The sequence below is a fragment of the Melospiza melodia genome, chromosome 1 (genome assembly GCF_035770615.1).
Source record: "Melospiza melodia melodia isolate bMelMel2 chromosome 1, bMelMel2.pri, whole genome shotgun sequence".
In the NCBI taxonomy this organism is placed as follows: Eukaryota; Metazoa; Chordata; class Aves; order Passeriformes; family Passerellidae; genus Melospiza; species Melospiza melodia.
In genome coordinates this window covers 126,025,085-126,040,553 of record NC_086194.1, presented here as the reverse complement: position 1 = coordinate 126,040,553, position 15,469 = coordinate 126,025,085, and positions in this window count along the sequence as shown.

Sequence of the window (15,469 nt, the reverse complement as noted above, 5' to 3'; positions counted from 1 at the left end):
AGAGAAGCGTGGACTGAATGGAGGACACGGTAAGGTGAGAACATGCTGATTTAATATATGCACTACTATTTTGCAAGGAACCGTCTTACAGGCTGTTTCTTTGTCAAAGCATTCAGCTACTGTAATAGGATTTCAATGTATAATGAGTTGAACTTTATTAGATCTATAGTAGCAGTTAACTAGCAAAGTCCACGTCTAGCTATTTCCTGCTGCTACAATGTTTTAATAACAATGATACACAAAGACTTGTTTTGTTTAGCATGCACCATATTTTTGCATTGTAGACAAAGTCTTGATTCTCTTAGTCCAAGACAAAGTCTCAATTGTCTCTGTTTGAGACAAAATCTCAGGACAAAAAATATGTATTTGAAAAGCCCCAAACTACAGAGGAGTAAGGAATCAGATTAGCATCAACTTCTGCTTCTAGCTACAATGAAAACAAAGATAGGGCAAGTATGTATTTTCTAACTGGAGGGACACATTTAGGAAAGATTTCGTACCTCATCATTCCCTAAGTATGAAATCAGAAAAATGAAAATATTCTTCTCATTCTCTGCACACACACCCTACCCCAGGCAGACCTGTTCTTACTGTGATGAGATTTGTTTTCCTACAGCAGAGTTTCCCTTCGAGAGCTCACAGGCATGGAGAGCAGTTTTGTTTACCACCCCCAGGTGCAAAACTCGTTAACTAATGTTTATTTTTGTGTTTTCAGCTTTCAGCAATGGGGCAGGTTGATGGATAGTGAAGATGGTGGTGGTGGGGAGAATGGTAAGGAAAATTCAGGAGCTGGTTTTACATCTTTCAGTTGTGCATGCTCATAGGCAAAATGGCTAGCAGCCTTTTAGCTACACTAAAGAAGAAACCCCAGGCCTTGGCAATGGTGACCCTTCTACCTTGGTTTTGGTTTGTTTTTTTCAGGATGGTGGGAAACAAAGCACAGCCAGCCCCCTGACTTTTTGCAAGTTATAAATGCTGTACAAAATTTTAGTTTCAACACCAGAGAATGTTTTCTCCTGTTGTTCAGAGTGACTCCAGATGCTGATGTACTTAGTTACACAGCACAAGTAACCCAACTGGAATGAAAAAGCAAGGTAATTGAGTTTATATTCATCTGTCAATATTCCCAAGGGACAGACTGTTCAGCCTGCCAAGTTTGCTCTGCTTATGCATGCAGAGCATGAACTTTAACCGACTGGAGATTCCCACAGTAGATTCTCCCTGGTGAATAGGGGATCTCTTCTGCTGTAATGTGGTTACACATTCCCCCATATCTCACAGTATCAGGAGATGGGCTGAATGTTAGGCAGGAAAAGAAAGAAAAAAATCATGGTAGAACTGAGTTTTTCTTCATCAAATGTTTGCCTGACCCAAGTCCAATTATTAGAGAAAAACCATCAGCTTCTTCCTAGGCTTTTCTGTGCTTCTCACTATTATAAATCTGGGAGATTCACATATATTTCTTCACCTTTCCATTCTAGTGAAGTGAAGGATTGTCATCCCTATATGTGAAGCAGAACATGAGGATCAAAGCAAAGAGTTCCTTTTAACTTTGAGTGAGCAGTCTGGGACAATTGTGAGCGAACATTTAGAAACATATAATCATAAAATATGCTGAGTTGGAAGGGAGCCACAAGGATCATCGAGTCCAACTCCTGGTTCTGCACAGGGCAAGCCCAAGAAATCACACCATGTGCCTTACAGTGTTGTCCAAATGTTTCTTAAGCTCTAGCAGTGTGGGTGCTGTGACCACTTCCCTGAGGAGCCTGTTCCAGTGCTCAACCACCCTCTGGGTGAAAAATCTTTTCCCAATATCCAACCTAAACCTCCTCTGGCACAGCTGCATGCCATTCCCTTGGGTCCTATCACTGATCACCAGAGAGAACAGATCAATACTGGCCCCTTCACCTCCCCTCATGAGGATGTTGAAGACTGTGGTAAGGTCTTCTCTCAGTCTCCTCCAGGCTGAACAAACCAAGTGATCTGAGACACTCCTTGTATTGCACCCAAAACTGCCCCCAACACTGGAGGTGAGGCTGCCCCAGTGCAGAGCAGAGCAGGACAATCCCCTCCCTTGCCTGGTTGGTGATGCTGTGTCTGATGCCCCCAGGACACAGCTGCCCCTCCTGGCTGCCAGGGCACTGCTGACTCAGATTCAGCTTGCCATTGACCAGGACTCCCAGGTCCCTTTCTGCAGCACTGCTTTCCAGCTTCTCATTCCCCCAGTTTTCAAATTGCTTACCTTTTTTTACTTTACATGGCTTTGTATTTGACTAATTGTCACCCCTTATTTAAAATAGTTCTATAGGGGATCTCCATGTAGCTAGACCATACAAACAATAACAATCTCTATCCCAAACACAGGAGCAAGTCAATGCCTGTAGCAGAGCAGGCATGCAAGACACGTGTGAGGGAATAACTAACTATGGCCAATATTCAGTGCATGTTGGAAATATATGAAAGTAAAACCAGAAAAGGTGGGAGAATCTATGAAACAAAGGAACAAAAGATCATTAGATCCTGTGGTCTGGGAAGAAACCAGAGAATGTGTCTCTGAGGAAAATTGAAATTAAGAGCCTCTTCAGCTGAGCTCTGTGTGGCAGGAGCTGGTAAGGACAAACAAAGGCTCTGCCTTCTGATGGTTGGCTTCTGCACCATCTGAGGAAACAGCCTTGTAACCAACTCCAGGGAAAAGTGGCTCCACCACAAATTTCTTCATGCTGTAGAAACAACCCTCAGCACATTGACTCCAATGCCATGTTAAGGCACAAGTGCACAGACAAAAGCATCTGTCTCCCAGTTGGAAAGGCAGGCCAAACAGCAGCTGCCAGTGCACAGCAGGTTTGCTGATATGTGGGTTGGATCCAGTGTGCGCACACTATGTAACTGGCATAGACAGGTGCAGCAAATCTTGTAAGTCAGATTTAAGAGTGGGAGGACTCAAAAAAAACACAAGTATGGGAAGCCAGGATGGTTTGTGCAGGCAGGTCAGAGTTACCTTCACACATGTGCTATGCCCAGGGCTGTTGAGCTGGGCTCCCCCTCCTGAGCTTTCCTGTTCTTGTTGCCATCAGTTGTCCCACTGACAAATCTGGCCCAGGCAGTGGCAAGCTGTATTTTCCCTCATGGCCCACTGTGAGAACCTGGGCTTTCACCGTGGGTGGTGGTGTCTGTGATGAGTAAGTAACCTTACAGATAGGCAGAAACCAGTCCTGATGAACCAGCACTCAATCCATGTCACCAAGTGTAAGCAGAACTTGTTGGCCCAAGCCCCCTGGTCTCTCCTGCAAAGACTGGCAAAACTGAAGAGAACTGTGGGCAAGCAGGAAGGGGCCAGACACACAAAGGAAGCCAAGTCTGGGTGCCAGTAGTTGAGACCCTGAGACTTTCTGAGCTCAGGCAGCCACAGGTCTAGTTGCTGAGCCTCTTTCTTTGTACTTTCCCATGAATGAGGGACATTTGTCCTGGCACCAGCCAGCGACCAGAAACCACAATTAGAGACACCCCTTTTCGTGTCCATAGGGATCCTCTGTATCTCAAAGCAGTGACAGGGTGGTGGGAAGAAGAGGATCAATCTCCAGCTGTGCATTAGCATGCTGGGCAGTGGCACCTGGAAGTAAATCCAGAGTGCCCTAGTCAGTGTGGGGTTTGTGTATGAAGAATGTCAGACCATGCAGTGGCATCTCCCTGGGTGTAGGGTGTAGGGGACTTTGGGCAGGGTAACAGGACCATGTAGCAAAGAGCAGATTTCCAAGGGACCTGGGTACACTCTGTGGGGCTCGTTGTGCCCTTCCTGCTCTGACAGCCGTTGCAGCTGAGGGATCTGTTGTTACTCCCATGCCTCAGGCAGCTGTCGCCTCCAGTGAGAAACAGGGAAATGGGAGAGGCAAATGAGTGAGAATGGGGTAAACAGTATTTTGCTCAAACTGAAGAGGGGAATGTCCTTGCTCAGCAGTTGTTCTCAGCTACCCCAGTGTCCCAGGGCAAGCTCCCTTTAGAAAAACAGAAACTGATCCAGGCCAACATCCGTCTGTAAGAGAGAGCTAAGAGGATACCAGGATGGGGAAGCAAACAAATTCACCCCTTTTCAGACTGTGTTCCTCAGATTTGTTGCTCATTCTCAATTCTGCCCAAGGTAATAATCACCAAGGGCATTTTCCTCACTTTGTATAGTGCTGGAGAAACCTGGGTTTCAAGCCTTTGGCTATTCCTCAGAAGATGGATACACACTCTCCCAAAACAAGGTTTCTTCCTTCCTGGGAAAGTAAAGCCAGCAGTCCAAATCAGAGTTAGAGAAGCAAATATATTTACATAAAATACATAACACATTATAATAATAAAATAAATAATTAATTAAATTTATTATCGGGAACTATGAACTATTTATGCAAACTAAAATTCTTAACCTCCCAGAGGCAAGTATTCACTGCATGGAGAAACTCTTTTGAGGTGCCCAGCAGCACTGACACCAAGCAGCAGCTCCATACTTTTCCCAGGAAGGTGTAAGAGCACAAACAGGCCAGCAAAGCTGGAAGCACATAAAGCAATTTTCCTAGCTGTAAGTGTAGGTTACTGTGCCCTGGGTATTATCACCAGCTCCTGGCAGATTTGCTGGTTACCATGCCCTAATATGCAGGTTCCTGCTTCCAGTTTCTGTTGTGCCTTTCTGCCACAGTCACTTCTTTCCCCTCCCACATGAATTGCTGTGGAGTAAGGAAAAAGGCAGCAGCCCAGAGGGACAAAATGAAAGGCACAAAGAGCCTTGTGGCCTAACTGCTTTATTTTTCTTCTCTCTCCAAGCCAAAAAGTTCCTGAGCATGAGCAAGCCAAAACATAACTTGGCACCAGTGCCACAGATAAATGTCAGTATTTTCCCTGGCAGCTAGAAACAAAACTGTCCAAGGGGATTTGTCTCTTAGAGGATGGCCTCCCTGCTGCGTAGGTTTCTCACAGGCTAGGCATTCCCCAGAGGGAGGTGAGTAGGGTTTTCCTCCCTACACCTGCAGCAGGAGAACCCCAAGAGCTGCCCTGGTGCTGGAGGTGAAGCTGCTCCCTGGTGTGAGCTCCCCAAGAGGTGGTGAACTGAAATTTAGGTGCGCATGGGGAAGGGCAGGCACAGCAACACTGCCTACCTGATTGAATTCTGTTATCACCATGGGGTATGCATACAAAAAAGAGCAGGCTAACGTGATTCAGAGTAGCCAGAGAAGACAATTTACAGACGTGCCTCTCTTGAATGCTGCAGAAAGAAAGAGAAGCCTCATGGCAATTTGGAGCAGCCTATGAAGTGTAGCAGGGTAAATAACTCCTTGCAAACAGCAGTGGAAACAAAAACAGGATCAACAGCTGCTCTACCCAGCTCACACCTCATCCTGCCTACTCCAGGTTGAGCTCCTGGCTGATGCCAAGTTCTCTTGCTTTGGAAGAAAATGCTTAACAGTTTGATCAGCTGAGATTGCTGGACAGCATCTCTTGCAGATAGACAAGCATTTCAGGAACCAGTAGTGATTATGGAATGGCCATAGAATGGCTGTTGTTTCTCATCATCAATATGGACGTGTGGAGCTTTGAAGTACACACTATTTTTAGATATCTGGATGTATTCCTGATGAAGAGACAGCTTTCAGTCACTACAGTCCAGTAATTCTTCTTGTTTGATACCATTATTTTTCCAAACATTATTTATTGATATTTGTCCTTACATTTGTTTCCAGCAACTCTGTATAGGAATACTATAAAAAGATACCAGTTTCATCAGCAAATGAAGTAATTCATGTATTCCACCGTGGATCATTTTTTCTGTGTAGTTCTACACAGAAAGGAAACCAAAACAATCATGGATATATGCTGTGGATAAACCTAACTACCACTTTTTTTTTTATTTCAGAAGAATATTGAGATTCAATTAGGATTATTGCAGAAAAAGGACTTGACTTTTTTTTACTGGTGCACATGGGAAATGCTGATCACCTACATGCTTCAGTAATCCAGCATATGTGTGATAGCTCTTGGTTAATTCCACTTATTTCCTCTGCAGTTTAATCTGCTTCAGCCAAAACACAATCCAAGCCCATGTGTACAATTTCCACAGTAACAAGTACAACAAATCAGACGTGGTAACATTTGTGTCCAAGGATTCTTCTCCATCTGGTGGTAAGGGGAAATATCAGAGAGAAAGGCCATACCATTCTCCAGCTGGACAACAATTACTTGGCTGGTATGAGGCTAATGCTCCCTGCACAACCAGCAGATTTACAATTACTGCAGTCAGAGTTTTCTTAATATCTGGGATGAAATCCTAGACATCAAAGTGAGAAAAATTTCTGTCCTAAATGGAGAAGTATTTCTTCTCATTATGTACACTGCTCAGGACTGGGGTGATGAATAGAAGGCTTGCTTAACAGAAGTCAGATTAGGGGAGTCTTCTCTGTTTAGAAATATTTTATTCACCGTAAGTCTTTTTAATGGGCTGTTGACTGACCCTTTGCTTCAAAAAACAGTAAAAAAAGTAGCCAGTTTGTTTGTAGGCTCGTATGTCTGGACATGAGAGGTGACAAATGACATCTACCAACTTGCAGTATGCCAGATTTGCAACCTGCAGACTTCTATGCATAGACTGTGAAATAGAGGTTTGTTTTATACAAGGACTTCACTGCGGGACTGTCTCTAAGATATAACCTGACATTTTCAAAAGCGGAAAGAACTGCACGAAATTATGTGCTCCCCTAGTGTCTGAGTTGATTTGAAGCCACAAAGTCAACCCTGGAGTTTTATACTGACTCCACATACTGAAGCTATGAAGTTACACTTCCCCTCTTTCTAGTAACCCTACCAATAACTACTGTTTGCAAGCAGAAGACATTTTCATTTAAAATCAGGATTTCTCTCAATGCTACTCACTACTGCACATGCAACTAAGAAAAGGAGTCTTTCCAGCTGTCATAACTTTCATTCCACAACGAAACTGAGATGTTTGTTAAGCATCAAACTCCAGTCCTTGGGACAATTAACATCTTGGCAAGTCTCCTGCTGTGATATCTGGTGGACAGTCATCAGTACATCAAATTATGCATGCTTGCAATTTGATCTTGACCAACGCAATTTCCTTCCCCTCTTTAGGAATTCTTTCACTGCCTTTATGCCCAAGGGATAGATGGAAAAGATAACTGTACACAAACTGCTTCAGCTCTGAAGCTCATACTGAAAAGACAATTTTACTTCTGTTTATACTACTACTTTGCTCTACAAAAATTATCTTAGCAATCTGTGAAATTCAGCATTAAAAAAAAACCCCAAACCACAGGGAAATGTATTTACATTTATCCAAAGTGGTTCTTTTGCAGCCTATATAAGAGACAATGGCTTATCTAAGGCAGAAATGCAAAATGACACACAGGGAATTGTGATTTGGTACAATTTTCGTCGTATAACTTATTGCTTTTTAAGCATTTAAGAAAACAGATTTGAATTAACTGACTGTGGAAATTATCTTATGTGTACAAGCAATATCAAGAGGCTGGAGAATGCACAGACTGGTTTGCTGCTGCTACAAGTTACAGAGCCCTAGAGAGTTCATATTATACAGGCCAGAGTAATCTTATTAAAAAAAAAAAAGAAAGGAAATGTCTCACAAACCAAATAGAACTCCATTGTCAATTAAAATGTTCTGATTTAGATTATTACTCATACTTACATGGTATCTGCAGAAATATTTTTTAGGTATTTGTGAAATTTGACATATTTTGGAAAGTTTAACATCTTTATTACTTTCAACAGACCTTTGAAATTCAAAGTCATTCATCTCAGAGACAACATTTTTCCTGTGCTCTGTGAATTTCTATGTGAGAGTCATTGAGATGGAAACTGTTGGGAACCACCACTGCTTTTCTCTTGTTGGTTTCTCTAGGAAAGGTCAAGGCAGTCTGCCAGAATAGTAATTGGGCAACATCACTGTTTTAAAGACCCAAGTTCTTGCTGACACTGAAACAGTAATAGAAGATTAAGCATTAGAAGAAATTGTACAGCAAAAGCAGAATGAAATTTCTGGACTCAATTTAATATAGATGAAGCTTAAAAAGGTTTAATATGATAGAGGAAACAAAACTTGATTTCTACTAAGTGGTCTTCCAGCTCCAGACCAAATAACTCCTACTTATGCCTGATACTTCAGACCCAATTAATTAAACGTCTGCAATGACTCAATAAAAGGCAAGAGTCTGTGTTTCTCTATGCATGTCACAGGGGACTTCCCTCTGCTAGCTTTTTTCTCCCTTGAAAACAGGCTAGAACATCCAATTCCCTATGCTCCAGTCATTAAATAGGGCCACTTAAGCTGCAGTTCCATTCCTGATACATTAGAAAGTGGCAGATTTAAGACTCTCTGGACAATCTTTTTTTGTCCCTCCCCATGTGCATATGTTTCCTTACAAACCCTTCCATGACACAGTCAGATTTTAGACTTTCCCACAGGATGCATGCCTCATTCTGTACAACACAGGATAATCACACCCAGTAACAGAAAGAAATTAGCATAGCAGTCTGGTATTAGGAAATCTGGTATTTCCTAATTTTCCTAATTTCCTTATCCTTCTAAACAATATCCTTTAATGTAATTTTTAACATTACCATTTAAATATATATGTATGCGCATTTGAGTATCTCTCCATCTCTCTGGATCTGTTAATGTATTGGTAAACACAAAAGAAAAAGATAAAAGTTGTTTGTTTTTAATTCTTTCAGAACCGTTTGATCTCTCCGCGCTTGTTTTAGCAGCTGCCTGACTGTTTTTCCTCATATGTAAACTTCAAAGTCAATCAGAGGTCAAAACTCTGGACAAAGACAGAATAAGGAAAACAGTGGTGCCTGGCATATGTGATGGGAAGGAACAGAGGAGCTGGATTGTAGAATATTGTGTGTTCCTGGCCACAGCAGGGGGGGGAATTATCTACCTCTTGGACACAACATTTCCTGATCTGAACGTTTGATATGGCTGTCGAGGCCTAATACTGGCCTGGAAATGTATCTCACAGAGAAATGAAGGGTACAGCCATGCATAGAAGGACTTGACTTTCACTGCTATTCTTGGTTCAAGCAGTCTGAAAATAACTTAATAGATTACTGTAAAAATGCTGCAGAAACCCAGCTGGTTTCTGTTAAATGCAGAGGGTTTCAGGGGTGGGTATTGCATTTGATTCCCAATTAGTTATTTGCTGTTTCTGGTCATAGGAAAATCAAAGGAAATGCAAGTCCTGGAGCAGAGTAATGTGGAGCATTTTCTGTAGGCATGTGCAGTTGTGGTACAGGATGTGTCTTCAGTTCATGTGGTTTTTTCCTTCGGGAGAACATCTGCCTTTCCCCCCCTTCATCTGTCTGCAGAATCAGGCCCCTGCTTGTGCAGAGCCCGGCAGAGGACCATGAGCAAGAGAGTCCCTCTGGCTGGGGGCTGTAGCCTTGCAACTTGCCTGGCACGTGGTAAAACAGCCTGCAGAAACTGGGAACACCTTAGTGATTCACACATCCTCGAAGCAGCTCCTGCCAACAGAGCTGCTGCTGGAGAGGCCCAGCAGAGGCAGAGGTAGATTCCTGTGGATGTGTGTGTGTTTGTGTGCTTGGGTTGGAAGGGACCTTTAAAAGTCCTCAGATTTTGTGTAATTATGGGAATTTGTTGAAATGACCTACAGAATAATTTGCTCTTCAAAAAAATAGTCGTTGGTTAAAATAGTGTTTAGCCAACAGAAAAGATGGAAATGGGACCAGTGCCAATGCATCTCCCCCAGTCTTCTTTGCTTTCATAAGTTTTGGACACCTTTTCTTTTTCCTACAGAAGGCTTAAAATATGTGATTTGTACCGTATGGGCCAGACCCAGGTATCCCTGAAGGTATCCCTGAAGGTATCCCAGGAGGTAGGAGGCTTCTCAGCAGTATAAATTGCAGTGAGCAATATTGTAGGGGGGGGTGTCAAAAATGCCAAAGCAAACCTGGTGGTCCTTCTGCAGGACACTGGTGGCAATAACTTGAGTTACAATATAATTTAAATTATTGTTATTATTAAATTATTTCAATTATTTCCCTCAAATAAATTAGCTAGTATTTGTTGCTTCTTCTACTCCCACATTAAAAAAACAAACTCAAAAACCCAATCAAAAACATGCCCAGGTTCTAGTTAAGCTAAAAGCCAGGCTGTGAACCTTGGGACTGTGAGCTGTGCTACCTGACAATATTTTAAAAGATACAAGAATGACATTTTTAAGCTCAGGGAAGCAGACAAACTTTTCCCAGCTGCTTGAATAGCAGGCAGAGGTGTAGCCTGCCGCTGGGTGGGAAAGAAGCTGTGAACGGTTGTCTTGCAGCTTGTGGGATGGTCAATGAGTAAGAGATCAACAGAAGGAAATGTTATGGGCCTGGCTGATTGGTGTGACAGGCAGAGCACACCTTTCTCCTACTGTGAGCCACTCTACGAGGGCTAAGGAGAGTTTCACTCTCAAAACTCCTTCTAATTCGAGGAATGTAATTAATGTGTGGCTTACTATCCCCTGTTAACATGAACAGAAGCAAATTATTCTCTGTAGCTTCTCATTCAGTGGCCTTTTTCTATGTAGTTCAAGGCCATTGAACATCATGCTTTCCTTTAATTACCTTTCTACCAGTTTTTGTTTTAGTTAAGTGTTAATTTTCAGACCTGCTTCCATGAGTTCTGCAAGAGCTAAATTTTTTCTCACTATTTATCATAAATCCACCATTAACACCAAAGTGAAGGAAAAAAATCCAGCAAGAAATCAGTGAGAGAAAAGGAAGAGAAAGTGTGAAGAATCTCTGCAAAAAGCCATGTAGGAAAGGGATGTAAGCGGTATAAAGAGCAGCTGAAGAGATACAGGAGAGAGCAGCTGGGAAACAAAAGCAGAAAGGCTGCTGGAACAAAGTTGGCTGTAGGCGGCCCGGATGGGAGGAAGGGGAAGTGGGAGCAGAAATGGGAGCCGGGAGTTTGTGTTTGGGCTTCGAGTGGAGGGTGAGGAGCTTGCAGTGAGGAATTACGACAGGAAGGAAGCCAGTGAAGGCAAATAAAGACTGGAGATATAGTTTATGTAGTGAAAAAAAGATTAGGGGTAGCATTGGCCATCATGTGCTGACGGACTGCAAAACAGATAATCAGCTTGAAGCGGCAGTGGTGATTCTTCAGGAGACAACCTAGAAAAGAATACTGTGGCTTAATTTTAATCCTTTTTTAACCCAGGGTCTCTCCATATAAAGGATGAGCATTGTGTTGCCCCTAGCACTAAATGGAGTGCGTTGTGTTTTGTGCCTTGTCATTGATTCTAAATGCCTTTTGTGTTTCGGGGCTCTGAAAACAAAGGTCAAGTACTAGCAAATTCTGTTTTCTGTGAGAGATTTAATTAAATCCTAAGGACAAAGACAGAGTACTAGAAACAGCTATTGAGTGTGAAAGATGGGTAAATTTGCATTAGCATTTCTCTATCAGTTTGCACATAGCTTTGTAATTTGGTTTTTTGTTTGGTTGGTTGTTTTGTGGGATTTTTTTTTTTTTGTGTGTGTTTTGATAGACAGGAGAATAAATATTTTAAAAATCAAAGTAAGTCTTACAGATATTATTTTCTGCATGTAAGTTGTCCAATACATGCTTGGAAAAAGATGAGAGGAAACAGAGTGAGAAAGCATATAGAGTAGGATGGAACAATTTCTGAATATAGATTTGGCCTAGTATTTAGTGAGTTTAAATTGTAGGGCTGGAAATGGACTGGGCTGCCTAAGATGCTTTTGCATCCTTTATGGACAATAGCAGCAAACCAGAGGGTTTCAGCAATTAATAGAATACTGCTAATCAAACTTACTCATGAATAATCTGAGTAAATTGCTCAGGTAACTATGCTGTGGAAAACTCTGGAATCAAAGGGGAAAATATTTGTCACTTATTCAATTTCAAGGCATTATTGTATTAGTCTATTATGCTTTAGAGGGTCTGAATTTTACCATGCCAACCTATTTTATTCTAATTTAAATAACAAAAAATGAATGAACATATTAAGAAAAGCCATGTTATTGAAACTGAATACAGCTATCTTACTGGCAGACAGAAACCAAGAGATGCCACATGGCTGCCCCAACTGATCCTTCAATTTAACAGGTGATAAGGAAGGAATTCTTTCTCAGCTGGTGATAAAGCCTCTGAAGCAAAGAGTATTGGTGCATGAAGTTGGGAAGATAGACACGATGAAGTCATATGTCTATGGGAGCAGGAAACCATCCAGTTTGCCCACAATTTTGAAATTATGTATGAGTAATGCAGCTCCTTCTCCCAGTGTCAGATTTGATGTACAGGAAAAATCTCATGGACAGTGGGTGTAAAACCAGACAAATAAGAACATGCCATAAGAAAGGAAAAGTTGGAGACCTGGATATGCGGAGCAGATCATGTTCCAATGTCTCAAGTCCCACTGGGGGATTACCCTTCCAGAGCAAAAGTTCAGTTCTCTGCAGATGCAAGGGGAGACATATATTTCATAGACGGGCAGCCCCTGTGGCAGTCAGACTTTGGAGGTCACAATGAACCCATTACATTTTACCTGTAAGCTAATGGATTGCCCCCTGGGGTAGACCTGCTAGGCCCTCTCTGCTCCACTAAGGCATTTTCTCTAATAAATAAGCTTTTGTGCTGTGCCAGGGTGGTCTTCTCCCACGCCTCCTGCACGGCGCTGCACCTCTGTGCAGAGACATCTTGCAGACATCCCTGCCGGCAGACATGACTCATTTTGGGGAGTCTGCGTGTGGGGTTTTGCAATAGTCTGATCAGGACATGAAAAGAGACATTAACGAAATGTCTGTTCAGAAGTACAAGGCACCCCACCATGCTCACGTAGATGCTATAAAGATGACTGCTGTGGAATGATCTGCTGGCTGCCCAGGGTGAGGTGGGGGGATTAAAACCTCCACCCAGCTGAGAAGAATGATGGCTAATAGCTGATTGTCTCCCACACTGCAGGACACATACATTTCTTTCCTCATTTTCCCATGGTGTGGCATTACCTCCAGTGCTTTGCAGGCACTTTCCCTCAGACTCAATCTAGTCTAAAGAAGCCCAAATGAAAGACTGGATCCCATGGTTCGCATCAGAAGAAAGTGGGGGACTTCAACTTAACAAGATGCAGAGCATGCACCCTTCTGGTAGGGGATGCTCTGGATCCAGGTTTGAGAAGCTGGTTTAAAGACAGTTGCAGTTATTGCTGTGTGAGTGATAAGTCTGTGATGTTTCAGTGCCTTTTGGGAATGAGTCAAGAAGGAAACAGCAACAACTAACCAAAAAAAAAAATCATGAGGTCATCAAATAGTAGAAGTACTGGCCACAAGAAATTCTTGCCATAGTTACCCACAGTGCAGATAACATCACTGACCACTCACTGTTATAACTGCATGATTTTTTATAATTGGACAGATTCCTATATTCAAATTACTGAAACTATAAGTATCATATCTAAACTATAACAGAGTTCAGGTTTCCTTCTGTGAAAAGGTCTTGTGTTTATCCAACTTGAAGTAGTGCCCAGCAGGCCCCTGTGGTGATGGTGCCATCATTTTCTACATGTTCAGGTAGCAGCATTATGCTCCCAGCACCCTGAAATGCCCATAGGAATTCAGACCATGTCCATGCCGTGCCCAGCAGATGTGATGGCGTAATCCAGCTGATTGAGGAACAGCTGCACAAAGGTTCAGCAGGAAGTGGGATTTGGGGCCTGGGCAAATAATATGATGGTCTGTGGAGGCTGATTGTGTCACTGTAGGTGCCTCAGCCAGCTAGCTAGAAACTAGCTCAGGTAAGTCTGGAGCTACAGAGGTGTATGTCCCTTTTCTGCATGCACATTGACAAGCAAGGGAAAAATTTCTGGTCTTAAGACCTGGGGCTAGTAGGTAAATCATGTTACCTGCTTTGACTTCCGCCAGCTGGATTAAACAACCACGTCTGTCAAAATGTTGTGAATGTGGTCTAAGCTGCTGTGGATATTTTACAGTATAACATTTCTGCCTTCAAGGAATATAAAATTATGGCATGGCCACCACCAAGGAGTGCTGGGAACTCCATGCAAACAGGCAAACAAAAGACATTTTCATTAAAACAAACTCCATAATAATTTGGACATAGTACTTACAGTTTCAATAATCTGTTTAAAAGAACTTAGTCTAGTTCTGAGTTATTCCATAATTTCAGCAAAGTTTGGCACAAAAATTGGAGTGACTGCAAAGGTGTAATGATGTAACTCTTTACAAATACTGCTTTGCATATGCATGTTCCAGCTTTGTTTTCATTGTATAAGACTCCTGAGGGACAGCGTTGTTTGCCACAGTACCTTTTGTTTCTGTGGTAAAGGTTCTAGAACATCAGCCGGAGGCAATTTTGCAAGTATGAGTATGGCTATGGGCCACGAATGAGTCAATCACCTTGTACTTTTTTTAATCCAGTGCTTTATAGAGCAGCCTCATCTATTCTTATGCTGGAGAGGCAGCTTAGGACAATGCTGACATTCTCCAGTCCTGGTGGATGGGCTTTATTTGACTCTGGAAAAAGCAAACTGAGTTGGCTCTTTTTCCCCCTCTGCCTAAAAACTCTCCATCAAGAATGTATTATTTTGCATCTACTACATTTTTGAAATGGCCTGTTCCTGGCCTTTGATTTGTCCCTTTGACAGATTATTTTGCTATAATCAAGTTAGGAGTCTGTAGAATCATAGAATGGTTTCTGTTGGAAAAGTCCAACCATTAACCCAACACTGCCAAGTCCACCACTTAAACCATGTCCCCTCGCGCCACATCTGCACCTCTTTGAAAAGGAGACTCAACCAGTTCCCTCGGCAGCCTGTTTCAATACTGGACAATCCTTTTGGTTTGTCAGGAAAAACTTTTTCCTAATATCCAATCTAAACCCTTCCTCCTGCAACTTGAGGCCATTTGTTCTTGTCCTATTTCTCTTCTCCATTTCAAATAAGGCAGTTCTGGGGATTTGAAGTAGCCATAATTATAATAAATATTATTATAATAATTAAGAAGCAAAATAATGAGGTAAAACTGATATAAAATTGCCATCTTCTGAGTATCAAGAGTTGAATTGCCCAACATTGCATAGCATTTTATCACAGGAAGAAGGAAGTTTGATGTCTTTATCTTCAAGAAGGGAGGAAGAGAAGAATAAGAAGGTTAACTCTTTGATAAGAGCTTGCTCACACTTTCATACACATAGTTTTCTGCCTCTGATCACACCTGTAAAATTTTCATTTCTGGAGTTTGGCTTGGTATGGCCAAATGAAAGCAGAATTATAATAAAAGTCAATATATAAACAATCTTTGTTGTCTAAGACTAGACTCTCTCAAACCTTATAGATATGTTCAGAGTACCAGAGCTCTACAAAGGAAACAACAGTGGTAGCATTGGTATAAAATAAGGTTTAACAGATTGCCTAGTGGCATG